Source organism: Manis pentadactyla, chromosome 3 (assembly GCF_030020395.1).
Source record: "Manis pentadactyla isolate mManPen7 chromosome 3, mManPen7.hap1, whole genome shotgun sequence".
NCBI classification, from domain to species: domain Eukaryota; kingdom Metazoa; phylum Chordata; class Mammalia; order Pholidota; family Manidae; genus Manis; species Manis pentadactyla.
Genome location: NC_080021.1, coordinates 215397146 through 215410982, shown reverse-complemented (window position 1 = coordinate 215410982; position 13837 = coordinate 215397146). Strand labels below are relative to the sequence as shown.

At 55.7% G+C, this 13837-nt stretch overlaps 1 long non-coding RNA gene across 1 annotated transcript; it reads right to left on the bottom strand.

Moving 5' to 3' along the window:
* Positions 1-10825: 10825 nt before the first annotated feature.
* On the bottom strand, positions 10826-12233 carry LOC118926572 (uncharacterized). The gene is made up of 2 exons (XR_005030528.2): positions 11830-12233; positions 10826-11236 (listed from the first exon to the last, which is right to left on the bottom strand). It is a non-coding gene; the product is annotated as an uncharacterized LOC118926572 (long non-coding RNA).
* Between the last annotated feature and the right edge of the window lie 1604 nt (positions 12234-13837).

The following is a 13837-nucleotide window of genomic DNA, read 5'->3' as shown; positions in this document are numbered from 1 at the left end:
ACTAGAAAGAACGAGGCTGGGCTTCGGGCTCAGGTCTTACTGCACACACCTGACATTGGGTCAGCTGCCTCAGTGCACGGACCACCTTACTGCCTCATCTGCTCCACGCTGTATCTCACCTGTCCCCACCATGCGTCCAGAACAGGTAGGGACAGGCAGAGCAGCCTTTGCCTCCAGACCAGCCTGTGCTCTTCTCTCCAACACCTTCATGCCCCATGGCTCCAGCCTAGGAGACTTTCTGTCTCATGACAACAATGGCACAGTACCAGGAGGTAGGTCTCTTTTGCCCTTTTAAATTCTCCCAGCTGTACCAGCTCATTCCAGAACTCAAACTCCTCCCCTGAGCCTGAGGGAACGCCCTGTCAGTGAACGCCCCAGGAGCAGGGGCAGGTTCTGTCTGGTTTGGCAAAGCATTTCCCTCTCTCAGCGTGGGATCCGTCCAGCGTCTCTTCTCAGCCTGGGGGTCGGAGGAGGCGGGAGGGCAGGGTCAGTGGAGAGGTTGTTAAACTGCAGATTACTGAGCCTCTCCAGACCTACTAAATCAGGTGCTCTGAGCATAGTGGCTGTGACTGTGCATTTTACAACTTCTTTGGGTGACTCTCCAGCTCAGTAAAGTTTGAGACTCACTGACCCAGGGACCAGAAAAAGCAAAATATTGTGTCTAGACCAAGCACCTCTCACAAAGGGGATGCATCACCCCTAATTCAAGCTGATCTTACCAGAGCACAAGCCCATCTTCCAACTGAGAGCTAATTGTCTCTAACGCTTATTAAAAACCTACTGTGTGCCTGGAACTGGATCTGAGGCTTTAGAAAGCTGACCTCATTGGGCACTCATGAAAGCCCAATGAAGTGAAGTCAATGATTACCCCCACTTTACAGATGGGGAAACTGAGGCCTGGGGAGGCAAAATGACTTGTAGAGGGGACATAGCACTGGGGAGCGAGGTGGATGGAATAGGAATGGGTCTTGAGATCTCATCTCATCTAGAGATGAGAGTTTATACACCAGCCTGTGAAAAGCGTGGGGGCGGAGGAGGGAATCAAACATGCTACAGTCAGTACAGGGACCTCAAGCTAAGATGTGCAACAAAATTAGGCAAGAGACCCCAAAGAAATCTAATCAAGCATGCTTCTTCTCCCTGGTTTCTTTGGAGTCAGCGTTCTGGGGAATGTGTATTTGCGGGAGGATTTCATGTATTTGCTTCGGGCAAATCTTTGCCTTTTCTCTGCCTGCAGTTCGGGTACAAAAGAGAAGGAGCCAGGCCAGCAAGAGGCAAGAACCAGAGCGGGTAGTGAGCCCCTCCCTGGGCTTAAATGCAGGGCTGTAGCACTATGCTTCCAGAGCCAATGCTCTGGGCAAACACAGAGGAATTCTTTCCTGTTGCAGGAGGGTGATCAAGGGACCCGCACGGGATGTTTCAGGTGCAGAGGAGCTGACTTAGTGGCCACTGCTTCTGGTGTCTGAGGGGCTAGCTGGGGCAGAGGGTGTGGATTTGTTCTGGAAGGATCCAGAAGGCAGAATCTGGGGACGTCACCCAGGGAGGTTGGTTTTGCCTCACAAGACAAACTATCTATTTGTCACGGCAGCTTTGCAGGTAGTGAGTGCTCCACCTGGGGAGGTATTCAAGGACAGGCAGATGTGTGTGTGTGTGTCCATCCTATGACTCAGGAAAAGGATTGGAAACTTTGAAATTTTTTTCAATGTTGAGACTGGAATTTTCCATTCCTGACATAACTGACCAGCCCACGTGGGACATATGAGAAAAATCAACAGAGAGGAAAGGTGGCAGGTTAAGGTGCCCAGACTGGGAACCCACAGACCCTGGAGAGGCGCTCAGGGACACGGAACCAAGCCCCCAGCCCTTGGCCATCCAACACAACTGCCATTTCAAGACATTCAAATGTGCTCCTTTCTCTTGTAGATCTGTTAATGCCCATTAACCCTCCATGATAAGGATTAATAATATTATTACTGATAACTGACAGTCACTAGCCATAATACCCATAGCATGAACAGATCACTTCTGAGACAGGCTGCATTTTAAACATTTTTTAATGTATAAATACATGTAAATGACATGACAGTCCTAGGAGCAATGTCCTTACTTTTAATGTCATCCGTTTTTACTGATGAGGACACTGAAGCTTAGAGACCTGACGTGTGAAGCCCCAGGACTCAGAGCTAGGCTCAGGAGTGGGGCTGGGAAATGCTGCTGGGAAGCCAGGGAGAAGCATGCTGCCCTCCATTCAGGGTCGCTTCTGCTGTCAGCGCTAGGGACCCTGGCCACCCCCACCCCCAAAGGTACACAGCAGCAGAACCTGGAATGGGGATGACGAGGGGGGACTGTCTCCTCCAACAGCCTTGCTTTAACCTACACATATGGGTCTCAGAGAGGGGAAGAGCCTCTCAAGGTCATCAGCAAGCCCCCGAGTCTTCCACATAGGCTTCTCCTATTGCATTCCTACACCCCACTCCTCTTTAAAAATGACATTTAAAAACTTATTATTTGTAGTATATTACTAAGAAAACTTTATTAAAGAAATAAGAAGACCTGCCACATGCCCGGCAGTTGCTATGGGCCAGGAAATGTGTGCTGAAATATTTCCTCACTCTTAAATTGGGGATAATCACAATGCCTTCCCTGCTGACATCACAGGAAGGGGTCAAGGTTAAAGGTGATGGTGGCCATGAAGCCACTTTATAGGCTGGAAGATATTGTCAATGTGATCGCCTTTGAATGCTGGGCATAAGAATTAGAGGTGGTGCAGCTCCTACCAAGGCAACTGAAAGACATTTAGGGCCTAGAAGCCATAATTTCTTCCAGGGTCAGATCCATTCTGGAAAGCACCTTTGGCCACTGTTTATTCACTCATACATCCACCCAAAAATCATGTCTTGGGCGCTGGCTGTGTGCAGAAGCATATTCAGCTCAGTGGCTTTGAGCACAGTCAGGTCAACCCCTCCAGTCCTGAGTTCAAGGCCTGGCTTCACCACTCCCCAGCTAACGTGGACTTCCTTCTCGGAGCCTCAGTGCCTCGGTTAGGACGCTGTGCAGTGATTCTAGCAGAGCCCAAGAACTGCGGCTAGAGGAGAGAGGAGCTGATTCCCTTCATGAGTCAATTGAGGGAGCTCTGTTCTGGGAGCCAGTCCAGGGCCCTCCACAAAGTCAAAGATGGCCACCACTTCCCCTCCATTCTTTCCTGGGTGTGTAGGGAAACCTAAGAGGTGGAGACCATCCCTTCCGTTTAAGGGCAAGCTGGAAGGTACACGGCGGCACCTCTCTTGTGCCCTATTGGTCACAGCAGATCACATGACCATTGGCTGCAAGGGCAACTGGGAAATGTAGTGTTTGGCATGGCAGCCATGTGCCTCATTAAAATCCCGACATGGGTGTTCTATTACCAAAGGGAAGATGGCAGAAGGGATACTGGGCAACAGCCAGCAGCCTCTGCCATGTAGAATTCAGGGAGGTACTTTAGGAAGGCACTCAGCACAGGGCCGGATACATGACTGGTGCTCGGAAACGTGTACTCGTCAGTTGATATTGTGAGTCCTTTGCACTTTCCCAAGGGATACAGGGACCTGCTGAGGCCTGAGCCCTGGGAATCCGCTGGCTGCTTCTCAGGGACATCCGTCCTGAGCCATGCACCCTCTAGGTGGTAAGGAGAAGCACCAAGAGACAGCAGCCCCCAGCCTAGCCCCCCAGAGCCCTGCAGCCCAGGCTAGGCAGGATCTCAGGCCTCCTCTCTCCCTTCAAGGCAAAAACAGGACAGCAGCCTTGTCTTCAGGGCACAGGGACAAGGAGAGAAGGATGACATTGGGGAACTGCATCCCTGCTTGTACGGAGTGTGGTAACCCCTGCTGCCCCGGGGAGTGAGGCCGGAGTCCACCTGGAAGAGCTCTGGCTCTCAAATGCTGGTCAGAAGACCAGGCAGGCATCTTTGTCCCTCCTAATGCAGCCCCAGCTAATTTGAGCTCCGAAACTTCCCCTCTCCGAATATTCCCCTCTGGACCCAGTGACTTCCCATCTTAATTAGGGGGACTGGTGGGTGACACAGAAAGGAGGAGCGGGACCCATCATGTCCCTGCAGGTCCAATTCAGTTGCAGGTCTCTTCTGCTGACACTGGGTTCAGGGTCAGGAGCTGAGACCCCCCAGAACAGACAGACCCTGACTCTGCCTCTTAGCAGCTGTGTGAGCTGATCTCTACAGTTATAATGGGGATGATAAAAACATCCATATCTCCATTTTATTGTTAAGATTTATAAAATAATCCATGCAAGGTGCTTGTGGAGAGAAAGGATTCAATGAGCTGTGCCTGCTCAGATCAGGGTGATGACTATGGTTTTCTCTCATCCGTTCCACAGTCCTTGACTGTCTGCCACCTGTCCTGCCTACCCCACTGCTGGCGATGCCTCCCATCCTGCAGTCTGCAGGCTAAGCCTTTTCTGAGGCCCCCAGACAGGGCAGGACCCCAGCATACACTAGCTTTGCCCTCCAGCTTTCTGATTCCCAGCACTTTCCAAAATCACGATGAATTAATTATGTGGGTGGAGCGCTGCCCTTCACATGAGGAGTCCTGAGCCAGAAGGGACTGTGAGGATTTCATTCACTGCAGTAGCTCTAGTGCCCAGCACAGGGTGTGGCACAGCGAGGATTCTAGTAAATGCTTGCAGAATGAATGAATGTGTAAATGATAGATGGTGGATGAGCAAGAAGGTGGTTTGCCATCAACCTGAGAATGTTTATTTAAAAGCAGAGTTTATAGAGTTGGAAAGATGCTGATTTCAGTTTCAATTCTGTCACTGACTTGCTGGCTGACCAGAAGCGAGACCCTGCTGTTTTTTTTCCCCTAGCCCACCCCCTCCCTGCTTCTCCTTGAGCCTCAGTTTCCTCATCTGTCAAATGAGGCTAATGACACTTTGTAGAGTTTGGTGAGGGATAATGGGGGAAATAACGCAGAGATGTTGTGCCCTGGCACATAATAATTGCTTACTAAGCGCTGGCTATAAAACAGTCCTAGTCATTGTAAATATTCTTCTTGAAACAAGGGGCGCTTGCTCTGCACTATTATGTCAAAAATCCCTTGAACTGACCCCCTCTCCTTGACTACCCTGAAGGTCAGGAATGGCTGGTAAAAGCTCCCATTCATTCATTCATGCACACGGTGACTCAACAAACATTTTGAGTGTCCTCGGGATGCTGGGCCCAGGGCTGGATGTGAGGAACTGGGGGCAGAAAGGAGGGTCCTGTACAGAGGAGAAAACCATCGAATCCCTCCTCGGCACAAAGGAAGCGACTGAGACCCTCTGCCTGCATCCTGCCATCCCCCACCCCCTGTGGCTGGTCCATCTGTGTCCTTTTCCTGCGCCTCTTTCATCCCAGCCTGGGCAGGGGGCTCAGCGCCCCCACGGCACCTGCAGCCATTTCCTGCCTTCTGTCATCTGCATCCTTTGACCCTTTTGTCAAGAGACTCTCAGAAGCCTCTGAACTGTTGGCAACCCTCGCAATTTTCTCGGCTGGGCTGGGCTTGGCCTCCTGACCTCACAGGGGCTGGGGCCAAAGTGGGCTTCTCTCCTGGGAGTCAGATGGATTCTGTCCTCATTCATTCATTCACAGGTTCCAGGTCTGTATGGGACCCACACAGTGATCAAGACACGTTCCCAGCCTGAGGGGCAGCAGCCCATCCCACGCTGAAGGGATTTGTCCCAGAACTCCCACAGCACTAGTAAGTCGAGGACCCAGGCCAGGAGCACTGGACCAGGAGTCAGGCCTGGTGAGTGCCTTTCCTTCTGAGCCTTAGTTCCATGTCTGGTCAGTGGGGAAACTAGAGAGAGAGTGGACTCCACACTCTAAGGTCTCTAAGCTCAAAGACTGAGAGAGGTCAAGGGAGGGCCTGGAACTTGCTAGAATGGGCTTCCTAGGTATAGGGAGGGGTCCCTGGGCCCAGCAGACAGTGGGGAGACCAGAGGTGGAGGGAGCCCAGGAATGAAGAGAGAGGGATGCTCATCTTCAGTCAGAAAGTGAACAGGGCCTTGGCCTCCAAATCCAAGCCTCTGCCGTCCACCTGGCATGGAACTGCCGCCCAGCTCAGGATAGGAACTTGGCTGGTGCAGCTGACAGGCTCCCATTTATTCAGCACTTACCCCTTGCTGGGCATGTCAGGCTGAGCTGCGTCTGCCAGGCAAGGATCTGCTGACGCTTCCCTCTGACCGTGTGGAGTGGGTACTGTCATTCTCCCCACTTCACAGATGAGGAGATAGAGGCACAGAGAGATGAAGATGTTTGCCCAGGGCCCAGCAGCTTGTAGATGACAGGGCAGGGTTTTGAACCCCGTTTGCCTGATGCCAGCACCACACTGCTCCGTCCTTTGGTGAATGATTTGGGGGTGGGTTCCAGGCATCAGGGCCCCGGGCTCATCTCTGCTGGGCTCATCGCTGCTGGCCTGCCTTTTCCATGTTCTGGCCACGGGAGTTCTAGGTGGATGGCTGGAGGCTCACCCTCCTCCCAGGAGTGGGACACAGTCAGGAAAGAGAGCAGGAAGTCCACCTTCAGGACCGCAGTGCCCAGCCTGAGAGGGGCCTCCTTTCTGCCCCAGCCCCTGCTGGGCCCCTGAGGGATGTCTTCCTCCCCAAAACTCCAGGATGGCCAGTCCATCTATCCATTTATCCATCCACCCACTCACTCACTCACTCATTCATTCATTCATTCATGCACTCACTCACTCATCCAGTCATTCACTCAGGCACCATGTGGGCAGCAGAATGCAGAGATGAGTGAGACAGGCCCAGAGTCCGTCCTCAGGGAGCTTCTTGAAGGGCAGCCAATGACACATGTGAATGGTAAGGGTCAGTAAGAAGAACCCCAGAAGGCCTGGGGGAAGGATTTCCAAGTGTCAGAACAGCACAGGCAAAGGTCTGGAGAGGGTAGGTGAACCTGTGCAGAGGTGGGAAGGGGGAGGGTGGGGGTTCGGGGGAGGGAGCGGCCCAGGTGACCTCGGCAGAGTGAGTCCCAGTGGGCCAGTGGGCAGGCAGCCATCATCATGAGACTCAAGGGCTTCCCTGGGGCTGCACTAAGTGGGAGGCCCAGAGGGAGGGGAAATGGAGGCAGGGAGGCCCTGGGGAGGCTGGTATATGGGAGAGATGGTCAGGCTGGACTTAACAGGGTGGCTGTAGGGAGGGAGAGGGGACAGACTCCACAGCAGAGCCACCTGGATTCACCTGTGAGTGGGTGGGGGGGTCAGGGAGGACCCCGAGTTTTGAGACCTTCACTGTTCAGCTCTTGCAGCCAAAGTCTCCCCTGCGCATTTGTTCAGCCATCTTGGTCCTCAGGGGCTGGCATGTGCATCTGTCCATCTCAGAGCAGAGGAGAACTGAGGAGCAAGGGCGGGAACCCCGAGGCTGCGTGAAGACCCCCCGGGTTGGAGCCAGGCCCACCCCCCACTGCTCTGCTAGGGCTCCTGGGAGGCGGCCTGTCCAGGCCAAAACTTGGATCCTCGGCTGGCTGCCCGCCGTGTCCCCCACCCTGGGTCTTGGCCCTTGGGACAGCCAGCTGTTTGTCCACGAGGCCATCCATTGCCAGAGACACCAGGTGTCCATCCAGGACAGCTCCCCTTGGGCCTGAGGAGGGCAGTCTTAGGGGGTCAGAGATGTACCCTGAGGCACCTGGGGAGCTGTGGGAGCCCAGGGCCGGGAAGGTACTGCCCAGCCCACATCTCTGCAGCCTGACTCAGAGATGGCCCCACCGTCCTCCCGTTGTCCACACTCTTTCCCTTCCTCCCTCCCTCCCATCCATCAAATCTACCCTTAAGTCTTTTCAGTCAGTCCACCCTGCCCCTCCTTCTGCTGCCCCAGACCAGACCCCCTTTTTCTCTTGCCTGGCTATCTGCAGCAACTACCTTGCTGGTCTCCCTGTTTCTACCTTTGTCCCTGGAGTCCCTTCTGCTCAAGGCAGCCAGAGCGATCTTTCTGGAAGGTGCTTCTGAATATGTCACTCTTCCACCCAAAACCTTCCATGGCTCCCCATGACCCTCAGTGTGACCCTCAGCACAAGCCTGGAATGGCCTGACCCATACCGACCTCTCTACCTCCACTCTTCGGTTCTACTTCCTGTACCTCTTGGCTTCTGAAAATGAACATTTTTCAGTTGTCCCAATTAGCCCTGTGTTATTCTCACCCCTGGGCCTTTGCACATACTTTTGTGTCCTTTGTCTGGAACATCCCCACATCGCCTGCTTGGCTGACTCGTACTCAAGCTTTGGGTCTCACCTTAGATGTGTCCTTTTCTGCCCTCTCCCCCAACAACAGGCTGGGTCAGGGACCTCCTCTGGCTCCTGCAGACCCTGGGTTTCCCCCCAGCCACAGTCCTGGTCACACTGGAGGATCCACTCCTTTGGTGCCTCTCCATGCCCAGCACATAGTAGGCATCTGGGGGAAGTTTCAAGAGCAGAGTAGAATTGCTGGGTAACAGGGCTGAAACAGGCCTGCTCAGGCCTCCTGGCTATGTGTTGGGGGTGGGGAAGAAGGAGCCTCTTGGAAAGACTGTCACAGCACCTGTATCCCCCCACCTATGGGGCTCTGACAGTCCCAGGAAAGGTCTAGACTCATTGCCACAAACAGGAGGCCGCTGGAGGTCACTGAGAGGGCAATGCCCGTGGACAACAACAATGGTGATGATGCCTGTGCTCCGTGCTGAGAGCCACGCTTGTTCGAGCTCATTTTGTTCCCTTATCCTCAGTTCACAGATGGGGAAACTGAGCTCTGTGGGGTGGAGTGACTTGCCTAAGGTCACTCAGTCGTGCCAGAGCTAGGATGGGAACCTAGGATTTGGTGCACGTGTTCATGGTCATCACCTGGCTGGCTTGGGGACTTCGCCTAGGCGCTGCTGGCCTCAGGTTCCGCTACGAAGTGGACACCTTAATAGTGCGAGTACTTCCCAGGGTGCTCATTGACAGCATTCTGCAGGTTGGTGTGATGCCAGACAGTTTCCAGAAAAGGAGGGTCAGCGAGGGGCCACAACGTGGCCATGATCACCGAGGATCAGTCTCTGAGGCCGAGGCAGGTGGTGCCGGGTGCGATTTCCTCCATTCAGCTTCTCTTTGAAACCATAGCCATTTGGGCTGGCCGGGTGGGTGTGCAGGTTCGGCCATATCTTGGGGGAGCCCAGGAGGCCCCGCAGTGTCTGGGCTGTGGCTTCAGACTCCCTGCAGCCCCAGCTCATCTCCCTCAGCATCTTGGGCAGGAGTAGAGTTGCAGAAAGGACGCACTTCCCCCCAACTTGGGAGGGAGCTCCAATGGGGGTGCAAATGCTGCCAGCTATCAATTCAGACCTTTACTTCTCCTTCCTTGGCACAAACCTGGGAAACTCCCATGCGCGCCTCATGGCAGAAAGGAATTGGTCACTGGTCTGCAGCCTGGCCCAGCCCCATAGGAAGAGCACTGGACGGTGAGTCCAAGGCAGGCTCTGATGTGGCCTCGCAGTGCACCTGGCCCAGTCGTGTCCCTTCTCTGGGCACGAGGTGGGAGGAGTTCCTCCTGGCCTGGCTCCCGTGGGAATATCATACACCACTCCCACCTTAAAGGTTCTGAGCAGTCGGTCCTGGGGGTTCAGAATCTCACCCTCTCAAGTGACAAGTGAGTGAAGGAGGAAAACCTATCTGGTCAAAGCCATTCACAATCAACTGGCAGAACCAACCAGAGCTCAGAAAACCAAGAAAACAGCCCCACGTTGGCCCTCGACACGAGAGGAGGCCTCCAACTGGAGCTGAGGGTAGAGGGTAAGGAGGTCTCAACTCAATACCTTATGAGAACTTCCTGGGGTCCCCACCACCTGCAGAAGAAATAGTCTCTTTGTCTTCCAACCAGGGAGTAGAAGCCATGGAAGCAGGGGCTTTGTTCTTCCTGCACCGGTGCCTTGATTTGCCTCCTGACATATTTATTGGGTGCCTGCTCTGTGCCAGGTACAGGAGCTCAGGGAGGGGGCTGCAGGTGCTGCCCCCAGGAGCCCATGGTTGGGCCAGGCAAGCTACCCAGAGCCTGGCAACTGTAACACCGTGTGGCAAACACAACAGGCAAACCGGACACACCCGGACCCCCTGACCACTGAGCTCTGGACAAGCGCTGTGAGGGATCGTTTCCCCTGCCTGCTGGATGGGGAATCTGAGGCTTAGAGGAAATGTCAGGGAGCCAGGAGCTGGGATTCGCACTGAGGGGGAGCCAGTGCCAGGGTCTTGGCATGCCTCAGGAGGCGTGCACTGGCTCCTCAGCAGGGCCTGAATGATGTCACATGATGGAGCCTTCTATCCCCCCTTGCTGCCTCCCTTTCAACCACAAAGACCCTTCCTGTGGATTCTGGGAGGCACCATGCTCCCACCAGCCACTGGGCCTTGGCACGTGCCTGGACCACTAGCCCTCATGTGGTAATTGTACGGTATGTATCTGTCACCCCAAAGCAGGTACCCTGGGGATGGAGGTAGGACTTGTTTTTCCTTTGTTTGCCCAAGAAGTGACCAGACCTGGCATGGAACATAGGGCTCTCCTTCTCATTGCAAAAGTGTGAGTGAGTGAGTGAGTGGGGGCCAACCGAAAGCAGGGCATGTCTTGCACCCTGGCAAGGGGCAGGCCAGTCCTGTGATCCTGCTCTCTGCCCGGGATGGGGTACCCATTGTTTGGGATGGAGCTGAGCAATTAACTAACATTCTATCTTTGAATCCTCATAATCATCCTGGAGATTGGAAGTATCATTATCCCACTTTCATGAATGAGGCTAGGAGAAATGAGTTGACCCACCCAAGGTCACTCAGCCAATGAGCTGGCAGAGCAGGAATTTGATTTTTCAGTTTACTGAGGTATAATGGATATACAATAACTGCACATATTTGAAGTGCACAATTTGATGGGTTTGGGCATATGTATACATATACACTCATAAAACTGTCACTACCATCAAGACAGTGAACACATCCACCATTGCCCAAGTTTTCTTGGGCCCCTTTGTGAGACTTCCTGGCCCCATTGATCCCCAGGCAACTACAGAACTTTCTGTCACCAAAAGTAAGTTTGCATGTTCTAGAAATGAATTCACACAGTATGCATTCTTTGTGGCCTGGCTCCTCTCACAGCATCACGACCCTGAGATTGCTGCGTGTGTTGTGGTGTGTATCAGGACTTCTTTCTTCTTACTACTGAGGTTGTGCCATTTGGGGATGTACCACAAACTGTTGAGCCAGTCACTCTCCTGTGGATGGACATGTGGGTTATTTCCAGTTTTGCCTATTACAAATAAAACTGCTGTGAACATTCACGATCAAGTCTCTGTGTGGTCCCAGGATTCATTTCTCTGGGATAAATGCCTAGGAGGGGAATGGTGGGGTCATATGGTAAATGTATGTTTCGCTTTTGAAAAAGCTGCAAACTGTGTTCCAGAGCGGTCCAAGCCTTCGCGTCCCCACCGGCCGTGGAGGAGGGGCCCACAGGAAGGTGGGCACGTGCGCCCGGCCCACTTGCCCCGGAGCCTGTGTTCCTCACCGCGCAGCCCCAGAACCTTCCGCCTCTGGCATAGGCAGTCCTTGGGCTGCCCGGTGGGAGGAGCCGACAGACGGCGGGTCTGGAGATGGTCCCGACCCCCTCCCCTCGGTGAACAGCACGCCCCCCTCCGGGTCGGGCTGCCTCTGGGAGCCGAGGGCTGCCGTCCCAAGGGGCCCAGGCTCCCGGGGCACAGGGCGCCCGGCGAGTGCCACTGTGCGGGGCAGGGGCCGGCTGGCGCCTCTGTGGCCCGTGACAAAGGCTTCTGGGAGGAGGCGGTGCTGGGGGTTCGGCCGGGCTGCTTACCAAGCCGGTGCAGGGGTGTGCGTGCTGGGAAGGGGCCGGTCCCCCTGGGCTCCGAGAGAGGAGAGAGACAGAAGCCATGGCAGCCCTGGAAGAGGGGGAGAGACAGACGGGGCGGGAACCGGGGAGCGGGAAGCAGCCGAACCGGGGAGGGGCGAACTCCCTTCCGGCCCCCAGGGAGGTGGGACGGGGGCGGGGAGGGTGCGAGAGGGGCGCAGGGCTTCGTTAGCAACGAGAGCCCGGAGCCGGGCCGCCGCAGCCTCCCTCCCGCAGGAGCGCCGAGGCCCGCGCCGGCTGCCGCCGCCCGCGGCCGACCCCACGCGTCCTCAAAGCCCGCCCGTCCCACTTCCCCCGCCGGTTGCTACAGCAACTGAGCTCTGAGTAATCAGCTGCACGGTGACCTTTCTTCCCCCGGAGGGAGGAGGGAGGGAGCTGGGGAGGGCGGGGAGGAGGCAGGAGAGGGGAGGGCGCAGAACCGAGGGGGGCGGGGGGCGGGGGGCGGGGGGGACGGGGAGGGAATGCGGGGGAGGAGGGCGGCTGAGCGCCGGTCAAAGCTGCAGAACAGAACGCGCAGCTGGGGTCTGGGGGCTTTGCGGGGAGGAGCTGGCAGTCAGAAGGCAGGAGAGAGGAGGGGCAGCGGGCTGCGCTGTGATGGGGGGCGGGAGAAGCTGGGGGACTGGGGGCTGGGTGCGGAGGTCCGTGGACCACCCTGCCGCCCCTCCAGTTCTGTCTCTCCCACCTCCTGGGGATCAAGAGAAAATGACAAGTCCCCAGGGGCTCTCTGGCCCAAAAGGTGCTCTCTTCCTGCGGCCTTGACTCCTCCCCATCCCCCAGATGGGAAAACTGAGGCCAGGAAGCTTGTTCGGTTTCAGGACATAGGGGCTTGACCCGTGACACCCTCACTCCCCACAACTGCTCCGACTGGGTGGCAAAGACACAGCCAGGCCCGGCCGGGGGGTGAGTCCCAGGCCACTCCCAGCAGGCCCCCTCCCCCACCACTGCTCTGCTTCTGAGCCTCAGTCTCCCCGCTTGTAAGCAGAGATCCCCAAGACAAGGGGTACATGGTACCCACAGAGGCAGCCCTGGTTAGGGCAAGTCCACCAGCCTCTCACACCCAGGTATTGATTTGAAATTCTCTAAACACAGAAGAAGATAGGGCTGATGTGTGATCCGTGGAGCTAGCTGCAGGAGCTTGGGTGAGGGGGTGGGTACAGACAGGAGCCTTGGGGGGCATGGGCACCGCTGTGGGAGGGCAGGGAACTCTCCTGGTGCTTGGTATGCTGCCCACCCACCCACAGGCCCCACCCCAGCTCGGTAGCCCTGGGCTAGCACCAGCCCCATCACCTGCCTGGCCCTGGGGACCCACCAGCAGCCTGTTTATGAGGCAAGCCAGCCCGCCCCCCAAACCCCCAAGTCACCGCTGTGCCCATGGAGTGGGGGAGGGATGACAGATGGTGGAGGTGCTGTTTTAAGCGGAGTCTGCAGCAGTTGGGGAAGGGGAGGAGGGAAGCAGGGCTGCAGGGAGCTGCCACCCTGTACTCCTGCCTCACCCCGGGCCTCTGCACCCTGCTCCTCTCCACCTGGGCACCTCTCCCAAGCTCAGGCTACTGAGGGGGCACCTGACCCAAACTCTGCCACTAAGGCGGGCCAATTTCCTATGGACTCTGGGTGCTCCTTAGGTCTGCAAGGTGTTGGGGTTCCCTGGGGGTGAAGGCAATGGGGGCAATCTCTTAAGGCTCCACTTCAAGGGAAGTGGGCCTCCAGGCACGCAGCAAGGACACCATCACTAACCAGCTGACCACGAAATGCCAGGCACTGGCAGGGAACAATAGCAGGAGGGACCACTTGGCACAGTGAGAGCCCTAGAGCCCAACATTCAGCTCTAGGCTTCAGCTGGGGTACTTGGGCCGGCTGGGAGCAAAGCTTGGGAGGGGTCTGTGTTTTCATCCTAGCTCAACACTGAAGTCAACTCCAGAACCTCTCTGGACCTCAGCATTTACATCTTCAGTGG